Below are 15,267 nucleotides of genomic sequence, written 5' to 3' on the forward strand. Positions count from 1 at the left end.
TTCTTAAAAAATCTGATGTTGCTGGCTTTCAGTCCTGTTTATATATATATATATATATATATATATATATATATATACCATACAAACGGGGCGGCACTCGGAAGACTTCAAATAAAGTGCTTTTAGTATATAAAGTGCAACCTCTATGTTTCGGGGTTCAAGACCCCATCATCAGGATAACCAGGTTATCCTGATGATGGGGTCTTGAACCCCGAAACGTAGATGTTGCACTTTATATACTAAAAGCACTTTATTTGAAGTCTTACGAGTGCCGCCTCGTTTGTATAGCAGTGGTGTAATTGGTTTACCCACAGGAAGGCACCGGAGCAGCAACGCAGGGAGTGGAACGGAGTGCCAGGGACATGGATGTATATATATATATATATATATATATATATATATATATATATATATACTGTATATAAATATTATAATTATTATGTGCATTAAACAATGTTTGTGTACACAAAACAAATATATTGTTATATCAGTCACGCTCAAAAAATTCTGTATTTCAGAATTTTGGATGTGACAGACCCAACTTGTACCCATATATAAATTTGCTATTTATGGACAGTAATATTTCTAGAACACAGGGAAAAAAAAAACCTAATCTAAAATCCCATAGATATTATTTCACCGTGACCTGTGAGATAGTGTCAGTACATGTGTACATGCTATAGGATTACGTCTGTATAACCCTCTTTGTCTTGTGTAGCTGCTATTGGTGATGAGTCACCCTCTGCCCAGGCCCGCATGCAGTGCTCGACTCTGGCCATAGGGTGTCACTAGCGTCCGATAATGATCCCTCCTACTCGGCTGCTGTGTGTGTACTGTAGTCCGTGGTCCTGCCCCAAGCTGTCGTGCTCCAGCTAGCGGGCTCTGCGTCTTCTCTGTGCCGGGGAGGGACCGGGGCCGCCCTGGGAACAGTCACCAGGGTAACCGGCTTACAGGAATAGCAGCATCCTTTTACTGGGACACTGCAACTCACAGGTACCTGTGTGTATGAGTATTCTTTGTACGTGCGCATCGTACAGATGCACGCACCCATTGTGTGCTATACAGATGGCTACAGTGTGTCCATTGTGTGTCACATATACACCCGGCATGTGTACCTGCTACTATGACATCCACATCATGCTTGTCATGTGTCCTTATGATGTATTTTACTCATTTGCTTATTATACCTGCTGTGTCCTTAGTGCAGCATGATGAGTGTGTTGTGTTCTGCTTTTATATTGCATCTAGCTGTTGTTGTTATTATTATTATATATTTGTATCAGTGCTTGTTATGATTCCCCCATGCTGTAGATTGTAGTGCCAGCATCTGCATAGCTTATGTTTGTGTGTCAGGGGAACTGCATATATTTTGTGTCTCCTAACTGTAGTAAGTGGTAAGCTCCCAATGCATACTGTTTATGGACCATCTGCATCTCCACCCTGGTCACAAGGCGTGCAAGTGTGAGATTGCACAGAAGCGTTGTTGGACAGTGCAATGTTATCTGTTCAGAAAACCAATCTCATTGCTTAAGTACATTTGTGCCAATTAGTGTTTTTCAGGTGATTTGTGTGGATTTGACATAAGCCGCTAGTTTTAACAGTTTGGTTGTAATTGAAATCATGTTATAATGATACTGGCTGGTCCATATTGGATTTCACAGAATTGTCACTTGATCCAACATATAAAGTTACATTGTGCTGCAGATGACAAACGCAGATCATAGAGGAAATGTCTCCAGCACTAACTATGACCGCTACAGTTATTTGGATTTAGACTTGTAAACCTTTTGCACTTGTGGATCATGTGTGATTGCTGGAGATGCCAATACTTAATAATACTTATATCATAGAAACATAGAAACATAGAAACATAGAAACATAGAATTTGACGGCAGATAAGAACCATTTGGCCCATCTAGTCTGCCCCTTTTTTACCCTTCAGGTAAACTCAACCCTTTTTAATCCTTATTTCTTTGTAAGGATATTCATATGCCTATCCCAAGCATGTTTAAATTGTTCTACTGTCTTAGCCTCTACCACCTCTGATGGGAGGCTATTCCACTTATCCACTACCCTTTCTGTGAAGTAATTCTTTCTAACATTTCCCCTGAACCTACCTCCCTCCAGTTTCAGTGCATGTCCTCGTGTTTTATTACTTGTTTTCCTTTGAAGAAAATTTCCCACCTGTACTATGTTAACACCCTTGATATATTTGAAGATTTCTATCATGTCCCCCCTTTCCCTTCTCTGCTCCAAACTATACATGTTAAGATCTTTTAGTCTATCCAGGTAAGTTTTGTGATGTAGGCCATGAACCATTTTAGTTGCCCTTCTTTGTACACTCTCCAATGTATTAATATCCTTCTGAAGATATGGCCTCCAGAACTGGACACAGTATTCCAGATGAGGTCGTACCAATGACCTATAAAGTGGCATTATTACGTCTTTTTTTCTGCTACTGATTCCTCTCCCTATGCAACCAAGCATCTGACTAGCCTTCCTCATTGCTTTGTTACATTGCCTCCCTGCCTTTAAGTCACTTGAAATAGTGACTCCTAGATCTCTTTCCTCCTCAGTAGTTTCCATTATAGTACCCTTGATACTATATTGAGCCTTTGGGTTTTTGAGTCCCAAGTGCATAATTTTGCATTTTTTAGCATTAAACTGTAGTTGCCATTCTCTTGACCAATTCTCAAGTTTACTTAGATCATCAGTCATTTGATTTACCCCTCCTGGTGTGTCTACTCTGTTGCATATCTTTGTATCATCTGCAAAAAGGCATACTTTCCCTTCAATACCATTTGCAATGTCACTAACAAAGATATTAAAGAGCACTGGTCCAAGTACAGATCCCTGGGGTACTCCACTGGTAACATGTCCCTCCATAGAATGCACTCCATTTACGACAACTGTCTGTTTCCTATCCTGCACCACTATATCACTCACCACCATTGTAAACGTAAATGATCAAAATAGGTGTGAAAATTGGCAAGCAAGTGTTTTTTTGTTAACCATTTGAATGCCACCGTTGCCGTGAGAGATCCTGAAAATATCCGTTAAAAATGCCAGTGGCGCTCACAGCGACTATTCTTTTATTGGGTGCAATATTTAACTAAACGTCAATGAATTGACTTGGCTGTATTTGTACTTATTGATGCTAAAAGAACAGTCGATGTGAGCTATGGCGGATAGATACGAAACGCGTTATGGCGTGGCTTGTGATACCTGATACCTGCTACCCAGCGTCTCTCCAGTGCAGCGTCTTCATGTCCCACGGTCCTTGTTCTGGCGGCGCAACCCAGCGTCTCGTGTCTTGAAGGTCCTGGAGCCTGTGGTGGAGCAGTGTGCCCCAGGTATGTATATATGTACATCTATATATATATATATATATATATATATATATATGTATGGGGCGATATGCTGGCACACATCCAATCCAGTACAGCTGCCCTGGTGCCGGCTCAAATCAAATAATATAGGAATGCTTTAGGTGGCCGCACACATGGGACTCTGCTCTCCAGGAAAATAAACACGCATGAGCCGTGTCTTTACAGCAACGTTTCGGGAAGATTTATTATCCCGTCCTCAGGCTTCAACAAAGTATAACATACTTTGTTGAAGCCTGAGGACGGGATAATAAATCTTCCCGAAACGTTGCTGTAAAGACACGGCTCATGCGTGTTTATTTTCCTGGAGAGCAGAGTCCCATGTGTGCGGCCACCTAAAGCATTCCTATATATATATGTATGTATGTATATGTATGTATGTATATATATATATATATATATATATATATATATATATATATATATATATATATATATATATATATATATATATATGTTGAGTATCTCTTATCCAGATAAGACAACCATAGTTTCCGGAATGTAGACTATAAGCTCCACTAGGGCAGGGACAGATGTGAATGTACAAATATTGTCGGCGGAATATGTGTGCGCTATATAAATAACTAATAATAAATCTATAACTGGCACTACTGGGGACATGATATAATGATGTCATCAAGGTAAATGTCCAGGTTTAATGGTACACAGTAAGGCCTGCCGACGTTTCGGTTAGGTTAGGACCTTTCTCAAGGCAGCAACAGGAGACAACAGCTACTGTCAAGGTATGGGGTAGGGAACTAGTCCCAGTGTGAGTGCTGTTGTTTCCCCCCAGGGGAGTAGTTTTTATCTATATAGTAATGTCTTGACACTACTATCTATACGGCACCCCAGCGGCTTTCTAAAGTGAGGGTGAGAGTGCAGGTCTTCTGTGTGTGTGTGTATATAAATAAATATATATATATATATATATATTTATCTCAAACCCCAATATTCCTCCACGCGCTATATACAGAAATGTATGAACAACTGTGCAAATAGGCTGCCCAACCACAATGCTCCTCGAGGGCCAAAGGAACAATACCACAATTGGGGAGAATATATATATATATAATACAACATGAATGCATTTGATATATTTATACAAATAAACATGGCCACTATTTTAGTGCCGACATTGAGTAAGCATGTGTATCCATCAGTGGTGATAAAGTGGACGGTGATAATGCACCAGCCTATCAACTCCTAACACGTAACTATGTGCCTACTACATACCTCCCAACTTTTGTTATCCTCAAATCGGGACCTACCATGTCAAACCGTGGTCTGCCCAAAAAGGAGGCGGAGCAAAGGGATGGGTGGGCATGGTCTCAGGTAAAGGGGGCATGGCGTAGCACTGCAACCCCTGTTTTCATAATTTCTGAAGGTCAACTCATGTTGAATTTTTGCTTATGTCGGCCTCTTGACCATGTCTCCCTAATACATATAGACCTTTTTCCCGTGACGATCTTCTGCCTGTATACCAATAGAAGTTAACCTTTTTACTGACACGTTCGGCTAATGACCGCATACCATTTGTACTATGGTGTATATCAGATTGTCACTATGACATGTCCTTCACTTTTCTACCCACCTGCCATACCCTATCCCCATTAAACCACGTTCTCCTGTACAGTGTGAACCATACTGTAAGTGGCATAATGGTATCAAATAATGTCTGACTTCATAATGCTGTGAAGAGAGAATAAAGTAGGGGAGACAGAAAAAAAAGCAGGGAGAGAGTGGAAGATAAAATGAGATAGTAAAAAAAGAAGGGGGTTGAGGGATGGCAACAAGAGTAAGAGAGTGATGGCAGAGATAGTGGTGAAAGAAAGGGACTGGAGATGCAACGGGTGTAGTATGACGCGCCGGCGGTTGGGAACCCGATAGTATGCTGAATCCCCGCTGCCGGTATTCTGATGGGGGAGTGCAAAAAAGCCCCTTGCGGACTCATCATAGACCCCATGTAGGTCAGAATCACTGTCGGGCTGTTGAACAGTTGGGATTCCGATATCGTGACCGTCAGCATCCCGACTGTTGGCGAGTCATCCAGGACCCATAGTAACAGGATGAGAAAGGGACAAAGATAGTGGTGAAAGATGGGGGAAGAGAGTGACAAAGAAACAATGTAGTGCTTTGGAAAAGGTAATGAGAGAAATAGATGGGGACAAAGAGAGTGACAGATGGGAATGAGTGAGAGGGGGAAAAGCCAGCAATGCAGAGGACAATGGCTCGCAACCTCACTAAATAGGGGTCTGTAATACTACTATTTTTATTAAAGAGATTCAATTGTTTATGTTTGTGCAAGTAAGATAAATTGGGCACGTACAGTAGTACATATTTATTATTTTAAGTACTACAAGGTATAATTATATATAATATATGCTATATATATATATATATATATATATATATATATATATATATATTTATATACACAACTATGACCAATACACTTGAAGGGAAATCCTTTTTTAAAACTGTCTGCAAACAAATGAATGACTGCTGTACAGAAACATAGATTGGTGCATTCATACACATGCTAAAATGTACATTTTTGCGTGTGTAACGAGTTCATTAGGAGGAACAGACAGGCCCCTCAATGAGAATAACTATTTACGGTATAAGAGGTATGCGGTCGATAGGTTGACGGTAAATCGGTCGACAGTCAATAGGTCAACACATGAAAAGGGGCAACTATCAAATGATTTCTCCTGCGGCAGAGGCGTGCGAGGGCATGTGTTTTCATTACACATACCCTCGCATGTTACCAAGGGGAATTAGTGGCGGGGTCGGGGTTGTGGGCGTTCGGAGGGGAGGCGGCCGGTGTCTCAGGTGTTCACAGCTTACCGAATCGGGCCCTTAGTCATTTCATCATGCATACCTGGAGTACTATATAGAATGTTGCCACCAGGTCTCTATCTTCAGTAGGCCTATTGTTTCTGCCTCCAAATTCATTGTTCTTGGCCGAATTAGGTTTTAAACCAACCTTGTACATCAAACTGCTCAGCTGCTAATGTGAGGTAGATGCAGCGGGGGGGGAGACATACATGACACCTCTGATACCTTCTTAGCAGATCTTTATTACAACTCTCTGCTGCTTTTGACACCGTTGACCACTCTCTTCTCATACGGGTGCCGGACGAGGTTCCGACAGTCAAAACCCTGAGACATGGGGGCCCGACGGCCACTGGCTATTCTCCCTCATGGGGGTCCACGACCCCCATAGAAGAGAATAGAATAGGTGGCGAGCGTAGATGATTGATGAATGTACCCCAGCAGGAGAAAGCAAGTTACTCTTAGATGCATTAGGCACAGTTAATGTAAGCAACAATGTGGTTGATTGATAAGCAACCACGCTCTCCTCCGACAGAACACTCTCAGCAATATTGCAAACACAGATAACACTGTTTTTGCTGGAAGTGGAAGTTTTGGCTTCAGCTGTCAGTTAAGACCATACAGGATGTCTCACCAGGAGGACTTTGATCCACCTGCGGTCAGTGCAGCCTTAGTAGTCCAGGACCACAGATCAGCAACCCCGCAGTACAGGTACCATTGTCCCCCTGCAAACAGGACCCAGACTTCTGTTAACCAGCATTATTCCAGACTATTGCATAGTGCAATAGTGCATCCAGCAAAACAGTGTTATTTGTGTATGCAATATTGCTGATAGTGTTCCGTCAGAGGAGAGCGTGGTTGCTTATCAATCAACCACATTCTTGGTCCCATTCACTGTGCCTAATGCATCTAAAGCTGTGTACACATGGTGCAATATATTGCTCAGTGTCTAGTTTTCATCAGCGACCAGAGATGGCTGCTGATGAACAGGAGACTCTGCCAGGGGAGCCGCAGAGGGAAACAGCTGATCGCAGGAGCAAGCTCCTGTGACCAGCGACCATGAGGAGGCTGAACACGGGAGCGTGCACCCGGCGATTTATCGCTGCAGCAAAAACAAATCACTGACAATATGGTCCCTCGGTGACCATATTGCCAGCGATATTGCACCATATGTACACAGCTTAAAGCTCAACATGGTTTCTTCAAGTTTCTTTAGTGTCATGTTGACACCTGAGCACATAGACTCTTCATTAGTTTCTCACTTCGCTCTCCATGCTTAGGACCACTGTCAGTTCCCAATCATAGTCCACGTGGGTGGTAAAGTATGCAAAAGTTCAAAAACGTGAAAAAACCCATGTTGACGTTTTCATACAGAAAATAAGTGCTAAAGGCACTGAAGACAAAAACCTTTGCAAGGGCACTCTTGTAAATATGTTGTTATTAAATATAACTTTTATTTTTACTTATTAAGGTAAATCAGCATTTGTGAACAAAACAAACAGAATTAATTAGTCTGGTGAAATTAGACCGAATCTCATTAAAACTAAATAAATTAGAGATGCAAATATCTCTATTTATGGAGATTACTAACAAAGAATTTCATACATCTTCACTGGCGGATTGTATCAGGCTGCTTGATAAAGTTGAACTATAAATAGAAAGTGATGGAAAAGAATCCACTTGTTTCTGCTGTGTGTACTCTGGGACTAGGGCTCAGTACTGTACCCGGTATTCCCTAGGGCAGTGGTTCTCAAACTATTTTGAATCACGGCAACCTAGAGTATCAGAATTTTTTCACTGTATCCCTAGATTAAAATATTTTTAATGAGAAATCTAGAAAAAATAATTTAAGTTAATTGTGTTTATATGGGACAGGATTTGCTTTTGTGCTTTCATTTTTCCACATATTAATGGGTAGCCCCAAGCAATAGTTTTGCATATTATAAATAAATAATTGGTAATGGACCACCAACCCAGGGCACCCTTGCAAGTGCCTCATGGCATCCCAGGGTGCCACGGCACACAGTTTGGGAACCACTGCCATAGGAGTTTCCCTCCTAAATACTGACCTAGCCTTTCACTGTTTAGCTTCCAAGATCAGAATTGGGCAAACCAGTGTGGTATGACTGTACTGCCATGGTTACTCACAAATGATAGAACAAATCAGATTTGCACAGTATACTACTGCTTTTCAAAGGGTATACACCAGGGACTTCTGTTTTCTATGGTCCTTCACATATCCGACCACAGACGAAAGAGACATAGGATGCAGTGACCCCTTGAGAAATGAAACAAAATAACAACAATATCACTTATACAAGTATACAAGTCTTATACTAAACAAAGTGATTCTTTTTTACATTTGTTTTTAGATAAGCTAAAGTGAATTGCTTTTGCACACAGGGAATTCAATTGGACACAACATTTTCACTGCAAAAAAACCCTTTTGGACCTTGCTCCCAAATTTGGATTACCGCATGTATGCACACTACCGATACCTGTTTTATCCAATTTATTTTCAAAATGCGAAAAGTGTTTTCATTGTTGAAAACCCTGCGGCGTGATAAAAAAATCCTTATCAACCTGGATGGTCTCCCCAGCTCGCAGTGAACTTCCCTCCATCTTTGGACTAGGGAGGGGGCTGCTGGGAGGGGAGGATGCTGGTGGGAGATGTAGTTCTCACTGCAGCTGCCTCCAGGGTAGCGGTTTACACAAACACGCACAGGGGTCACACACTTTACTTACACACACACTCACACATACTACACACAAGCACATACAAACACAGATCCTGGCATTGTATGAAGAAGGCACTGTTGATTGACTAATTAAGATAATCGGAAACTTTAACACCACCCCACCACAAATCCCCCTATTCTTGACTAAACTCCATTTCTTGTTTCCGATGGACTGGATAGAGGCCATTGTTGATAAGGGCAAATTTGTGGAAAAGTTCTTCCTTCTATGGGAATCTTATATATCAATTCTTCCTCTCACCACAAGAAAAATGATCCATGCTAGCCTAAAAACAACTACATGGTATTTAACTAGAATGACAGCCCAGGATCTCGCTATCTCTTTTGACTGAAGTAGGATTGTATTTACATCACTCTTTCAGTGACATACATATGTTTTCTGTGATGGTTGCACAAAATGTTTCAACCAAATGTAATTCAATATGACTCAAGTTTATTTGACCCTTGTTTAATGGAATATACAATAATGCATGTGATATATTGTAAATGCAATGTCTCAATAAAAAAAGTTATATATAAAAAAAAAGATAATTGGAAACTACCAATTAATTCATTGGTCCCTAGGGGTTGTCACAGGGGTGCCAGAACAAGTACTACTGATTTTTCATAAAAAATAATGATTTAAAAAAAAAATCAGACTTGGTTTTTCGGTGCCTGAAAAAAAGACTGGTGATTTCAATAGAATTACCGTAAGTATTCGGGCGCAAAATTTAAAACTTAATATAGTGGGCAGTACGGATGGTGGAACGCTTAGCATTACTGCCTCACTGCACTGAGGTTAAGGGTCCAGTTCTCACCATGGCCCTAACTGTTTGGGGTTTGGATATTCTCCACATACTTGCATGGCTTACCTCTGGGTACTCTGGTTTCCCCCCACAATCCAAAAATATGGCTCTGTAGCTGTTGTAAAAAGACATATCCCAGCACACCCTGCTACAGTTTTAGTATTTCCTAATAGAGAATCAGTGGCAATGCATGCTGGGAAATATCTCAGGCTGAGCTGTGCTGCAGGAGTAGGCTTTCTGTAAACTACCATCCCCCCTGTCACCAATCCCCCCCCCCCCCCCTCGCTGTCAATCCCCCGCTCGGGAGGATCGGCAGCGGCTGCCCCTTCTGTGGTGAGTATTTCTGGGGCAGGACAAACCTCAAGGGGTTAAAGGGCCAATTAAGGGAGTCTGTTTATTGTGTGTTATATTCAGTGTCGTCGAGTGTGTGTGTGTGTGTGTGTGTAGGGGGGGGGGGGGGGTGGCGGTACATTTTACCCATGTCTGAGTCTGTTGGAGTCCCGCCCCTCCCCCAACGACATATAACAATGCATGATAACAACAGAAATAGCATTGACCCTTATGACAGCAACCTTAATGGGTTGTCTGATTAAACCCATCTTCGGATTTAATTGTCCCTTAAGATCAGGGCTGGGCAACACCAGCCCTCCAGATGTTAATGAACTACACATCCCAGGATGCTTTGCATTAGTTTTGCTATGTGGCCATGCTGAAACTGATGCAAGGCATGATGGGATGTGTAGTTCATCAACATCTGGAGGGCCGGTGTTGCCCAGCCCTGCTTAAGATGATATGATAGTGTGCAAAGTTTGAGGACGATTAGTTAAAGCTTTGAGAGTTATCGTGGAACATACACACACACACACACACACACAAACATCATTAAATTATAGTTATGTAGATAAGAAATGACCTTTTATTATTAAAATATTTGTAAATGTAATTTATAATAACCACAGATAGAAGCTAATACAATATATAGATCACATTAATGAAATGTCTCTTCTAAACCACAAAAGTGACCTAAATTGCAGCTGAATTTCAAATATGGCTTGGAATAAAGGAAAGATAGGTACTTATGTAGTATCTGGGCTGCCGATTTTTTGATTGTATGCCTTAAGTTAAGGCATACAATCAGATGCGATGCGATGCGATATCGCATCGCATCGCATCCGATATCGGATGCGATATCGGATTCGATGACCCGATTTTTACATAGGAATCAATGTTAAAATGATTCCTATGGAAAAATGGGTCCTTTTCATACCCCTACTATCCAAGTGGGCATGGAGTTGGATATAAACCTGTGGCGAGCGTAGCGAGCCACCGAGCCCGAAGCGTGGCGAGCGAAGCGAGCCCCGCGAGGGGACGGTATTCGTCCCCTCGCGGGGCTCGCTTCGCTCGCCACGCTTCGGGCTCGGTGGCTCGCTACGCTCGCCACAGGTTTATATCCAACTCCATGCCCACTTGGATAGTAGGGGTATGAAAAGGACCCATTTTTCCCATTGAATTCCATGTTAAAATGGACTCAGTCGGGTCATCGCATCGCATCGCATCGCATCGAATCGCATGGTCGCATGCGATGCGATGCGATCTCCCGATCCGACCCGATTTAGAAATCGGCAGCCCAGATACTACATAAGTACCGAAAGATACAGTATACTGATGTCTTCCAAAGATGCAGTAATGTATCAAACAGTATATGCACCAAAGCCTCACTGTGCTCAACCTACCCCGGAGTGCCCAGAGTTCCAATGCTATATTATATACTTAGCCGTCTCATGTGCTTCCTGGGGCTGGTGAATAGTGTCGGCTAGCAGTCAGTGTATAAGCATGGTACTATGAGGCCCATTCAGACCTGCTCATAGTGGACCGCATTCGTCCTCATCCCCGATAGTCGGGGTTTGCCCGTGTGCAATTAAACGTGTGGTCCTGCATATAATACAGTATGCACACTTTGGTTGAAAATAGCATTTAATATCCTTGAGTTTTGAGTTAGCACTCAAATGGCCCGTATGATGAGCGGTGAGCGCTGCTGTGCGCTCCCGCATCATCGCCGGGAAAGCCGTTCATCTGCTGTTTATACCAGCAGATGAGCGGCTTTCACGACGGCTTTGCATAGCTCTGCGCTATGCAAAGCCGTCCTCCCCCCTCCGTCCGCGCTGGGCAGGGGAAAGCCGCTCAGTGTGTATGGACCTTTAATGTGGAATCTGTGTGCTTTTACTGTGCGTGGTACAGTAGTTGCATAACTCTAAGCACGTAACCTAGGATGTTTGCCGTACTGAGCCTTAGCCATAGGGCTTACTGCAAGAAATAATAGGTTAGCTCTGAGCACTTATCTGATGAGCTGAAAGCCTGAAATACCGTATTTGCCGGCGTATAAGACGACTGGGCATATAAGACGACCCCCCAACATTTCCACTCAAAATATAGAGTTTGTTATATACTCGCCGTATAAGACTACCCCCTCTACCGCACACCTTCTTAATGCACACTTACCCCTTGGCATACTCTTTAATGCTTTTTCATTTGATTTCCAGTCCCGAACCATCTTTTCTGTTACTCCATATTGTCTTGCAGCAGAACAATTATTATGTTCCATGGCAAAGTTTACAACTTTAAGTTTAAAACTTGCATCATATTTCTTTCTTTTTGCTGGTGCCATGATAGGGTTCATAGGTTTTTGACTGCTGGACAATTTCTATGCTATGCTATACTGTACACTTTTATACATTTTGCGACTCTCTCCTCGCCCCCCCCCCCTTCTTATACCCCTTGAGTGGTGGGTTTTGCTGGGGCAGGACAAACCTATCATGGCAGGTTTTTCCTGCCCCAGCAAAACCCACCACATAAAGTTGTAAGCCCCCCTCACCTCCGCTCCGGCGTTAGTACGCCGGAACTTCCCTGCAGTGCTGCCGCTGTCCCCCTGCCTAAGCCGCCTGTCACATTCAGCAGTGACGTCAGCGGCAGGCTGGGGGATGTTCGCGGCGGCTCGGGAGAACTCGGGTGCCTGACCACTGCCAGGTCTCTTATATGACCTGATAAGAGATTTGGATAGGGAGTATCAAGGTATGCATAAGAAGGGGGGGGGGGGGGGGAGAGTCGCAAAATGTATAAAAGTGTACCCCTGGGGAAGCTATGTCTATCCCAACAAAGTGCACTCGGCGTATAAGACGACCCCCCATTTGGAGGCATGTTTTTCAGGGGAAAAAAGTCGTCTTATATGCCGGCAAATACGGTAAGTGTTGCTGCAAGTTAAATTTCCCCTTTGAAATTTACTGAAGGTTGTAGCATGATTTTGGGAGAGCAGAAACTCATTGGGCGGTATTCAATGAGAATACCTGCGAGGTGCAGCGAATCCTTTTTAGGATTCGCTGCACATTCGCCACGTTCCGGAGCCGGCGGGCTCCGGTATTCAACGTGTCAGGGGCTCGCTGCCCCTGACTGGCGAATATGAGCTCCTGCGGCGATTGCCGCAGGGAGCCTGTGGACGGTGCCAGGCAGAGAGATGGTAGTCTCTCTGCCTGCCCCAGAACTTTGTGGGGGGTAGGTGGGCTCCCCGGGTGCCAGGCAGCACAGGCTGCCCCCCGGGGGTGCCAGCAGGGGAGCGTATATTCACTACACACGATCGTAACGATCGGGTGCAGTGAATATATGAATATGTAATGTAAAAAATAAATATTTTTTTTAAAATTAAATATATATTCATGTGCTTACAGCACATGAATAAAAATAGCATGCCCCTCCTCAGAATAAAATTCCTGATTTTTTGACACCAAATGTAAAAAACAAAACACTTTATTTTAACCCCTTCCTGACAGAGCCAATTTTTGCGTTCCTGACAGAGCCCTTTTTTTCAAATCTGACATGTATCACTTAAGTGGGGATAACTTTTTTTTGCTTATACTTATCCCAGTGATTTTGAGATTGTTTTTTCGTGACACATTGTACTTCAAATTAGTGGTAAATTTGGGTCGATACAGTCTGTGTTTTTTTGTGAAAAATACCAAAATGTCGTAAAAAAATAAAAAATTTAGCAATTTGCAAAATGTTAAATTTTCTGCTTGTGAGACAAAAAATCATACCACTCAAAATAGTGAATAACTAACATAGACCATATGTCTACTTTATGTTTCCATCATTATTTCAACTTCCTTTTAATTTTTTTGGACACTAGGAGGCTTACAATATGAATAGCAAATTCTCACATTTTCAAGAAAATTTCAAACACTGATTTTTTTAGGGACCAGTTCAGTTCTGATGTGACTTTGAGGGACTTGTATGTGAGACACCCCCATAAATGATACCATTTCAAAAACTGCACCCCTCACAGTATTCAAAACAGCATTTTGGAAGTTTGTTAACCCTTTAGGTGTTTCACAGGAATTAAAACAAAGTGTAGGTGAAATTTCAAAATTTAATTTTTTTTGCAGATTTGCAATTTTAATACATTTTTCTAAGGAACACAGTACATTTTACTAGAGAAATGTGACTAAAAATTGATTCCCCCAATTCTTTTGTTTTCATAAATATCCTATATGTGGCCCTAGTGTGCACGTTGACCAAACCACAGGCTTCATAATAGAAGGAGCACCTACTTGATTTTGGAGCCTCCTTTTTATGAGATTATTTTTTAGGCACCATGTAGGTTTCTAGGCACCATAAGATGCTAAAATTTAGGAACCCCCCCACAAGTGACCCCATTTTGCAAACTACACCCCTCAGGGAATTCATCTAGGGGTATAGTGTACATTTCAAACCCCCAGGGGTTTCACCAATTGTGGTACAACTGGGCAGTGAAAATGAAAAATTTAATTTTTTACACAAAAATGCAGTTCTGGCTCAAAATTTTTCATTTTCAGAAGGTATGAAGGAGAAAAAGCACCCCAAAATCTGTGCCCCAATTTCTCCCGAGTACGGCAATGCCTCACATGTGACCAAAAAATACCATTTGGGTGCATGGCAGGACTCAGAAGGGAAGGAGTGATTTTTGGATTTTGCAGCTCAGATTCTGGTGGAATGTTGGTGGGTGCTATGTTGCATTAGCAAGACCCCCCAAGCACCAATACAGTGGAACCCCCCCACAAGTGACCCCATTTTGCAAACTACACCCCTCAGGGAATTCATCTAGGGGTATAGTGTACATTTCAAACCCCCAGGGGTTTCACCAATTTTGATACAACTGGGCAGTGAAAATGAAAAATTACATTTTTTTACACAAAAATGCAGTTCTGGCTCAAAATTTTTCATTTTCATAAGGTATGAAGGAGAAAAAGCACCCCAAAATCTGTGCCCCAATTTCTCCCGAGTACGGCAATGCCTCACATGTGACCAAAAAATACCATTTGGGTGCATGGCAGGACTCAGAAGGGAAGGAGTGATTTTTGGATTTTGCAGCTCAGATTCTGGTGGAATTTTGGTGGGTGCTATGTCGCATTAGCAAGACCCCCCAAGCACCAATACAGTGGAACCCCCCCACAAGTGACCCCATTTTGCAAACTACAC

General features: G+C 42.4%; 1 protein-coding gene across 2 annotated transcripts in view; it reads left to right on the forward strand.

Annotated features, from left to right (window-relative positions):
* The first annotated feature begins 811 nt into the window (after window positions 1–811).
* ABCA5 (ATP binding cassette subfamily A member 5) overlaps window positions 812–15,267 on the forward strand; it is a 169,561-nt gene continuing 155,105 nt past the window's right edge. Inside the window, exon 1 of one of the 2 annotated variants that reach the window (XM_083148775.1) lies at window positions 812–993. The gene's annotated coding sequence lies outside the window, so the exon portion shown is untranslated. Of the gene's footprint in view, window positions 994–6,817; window positions 6,933–15,267 lie in introns of those variants that run through there. The other variant, XM_083148776.1, reaches the window with a different exon arrangement.

The sequence above is a fragment of the Crinia signifera genome, chromosome 6 (assembly GCF_055691185.1).
Source record: "Crinia signifera chromosome 6, ASM5569118v1, whole genome shotgun sequence".
NCBI classification, from domain to species: Eukaryota; Metazoa; Chordata; class Amphibia; order Anura; family Myobatrachidae; genus Crinia; species Crinia signifera.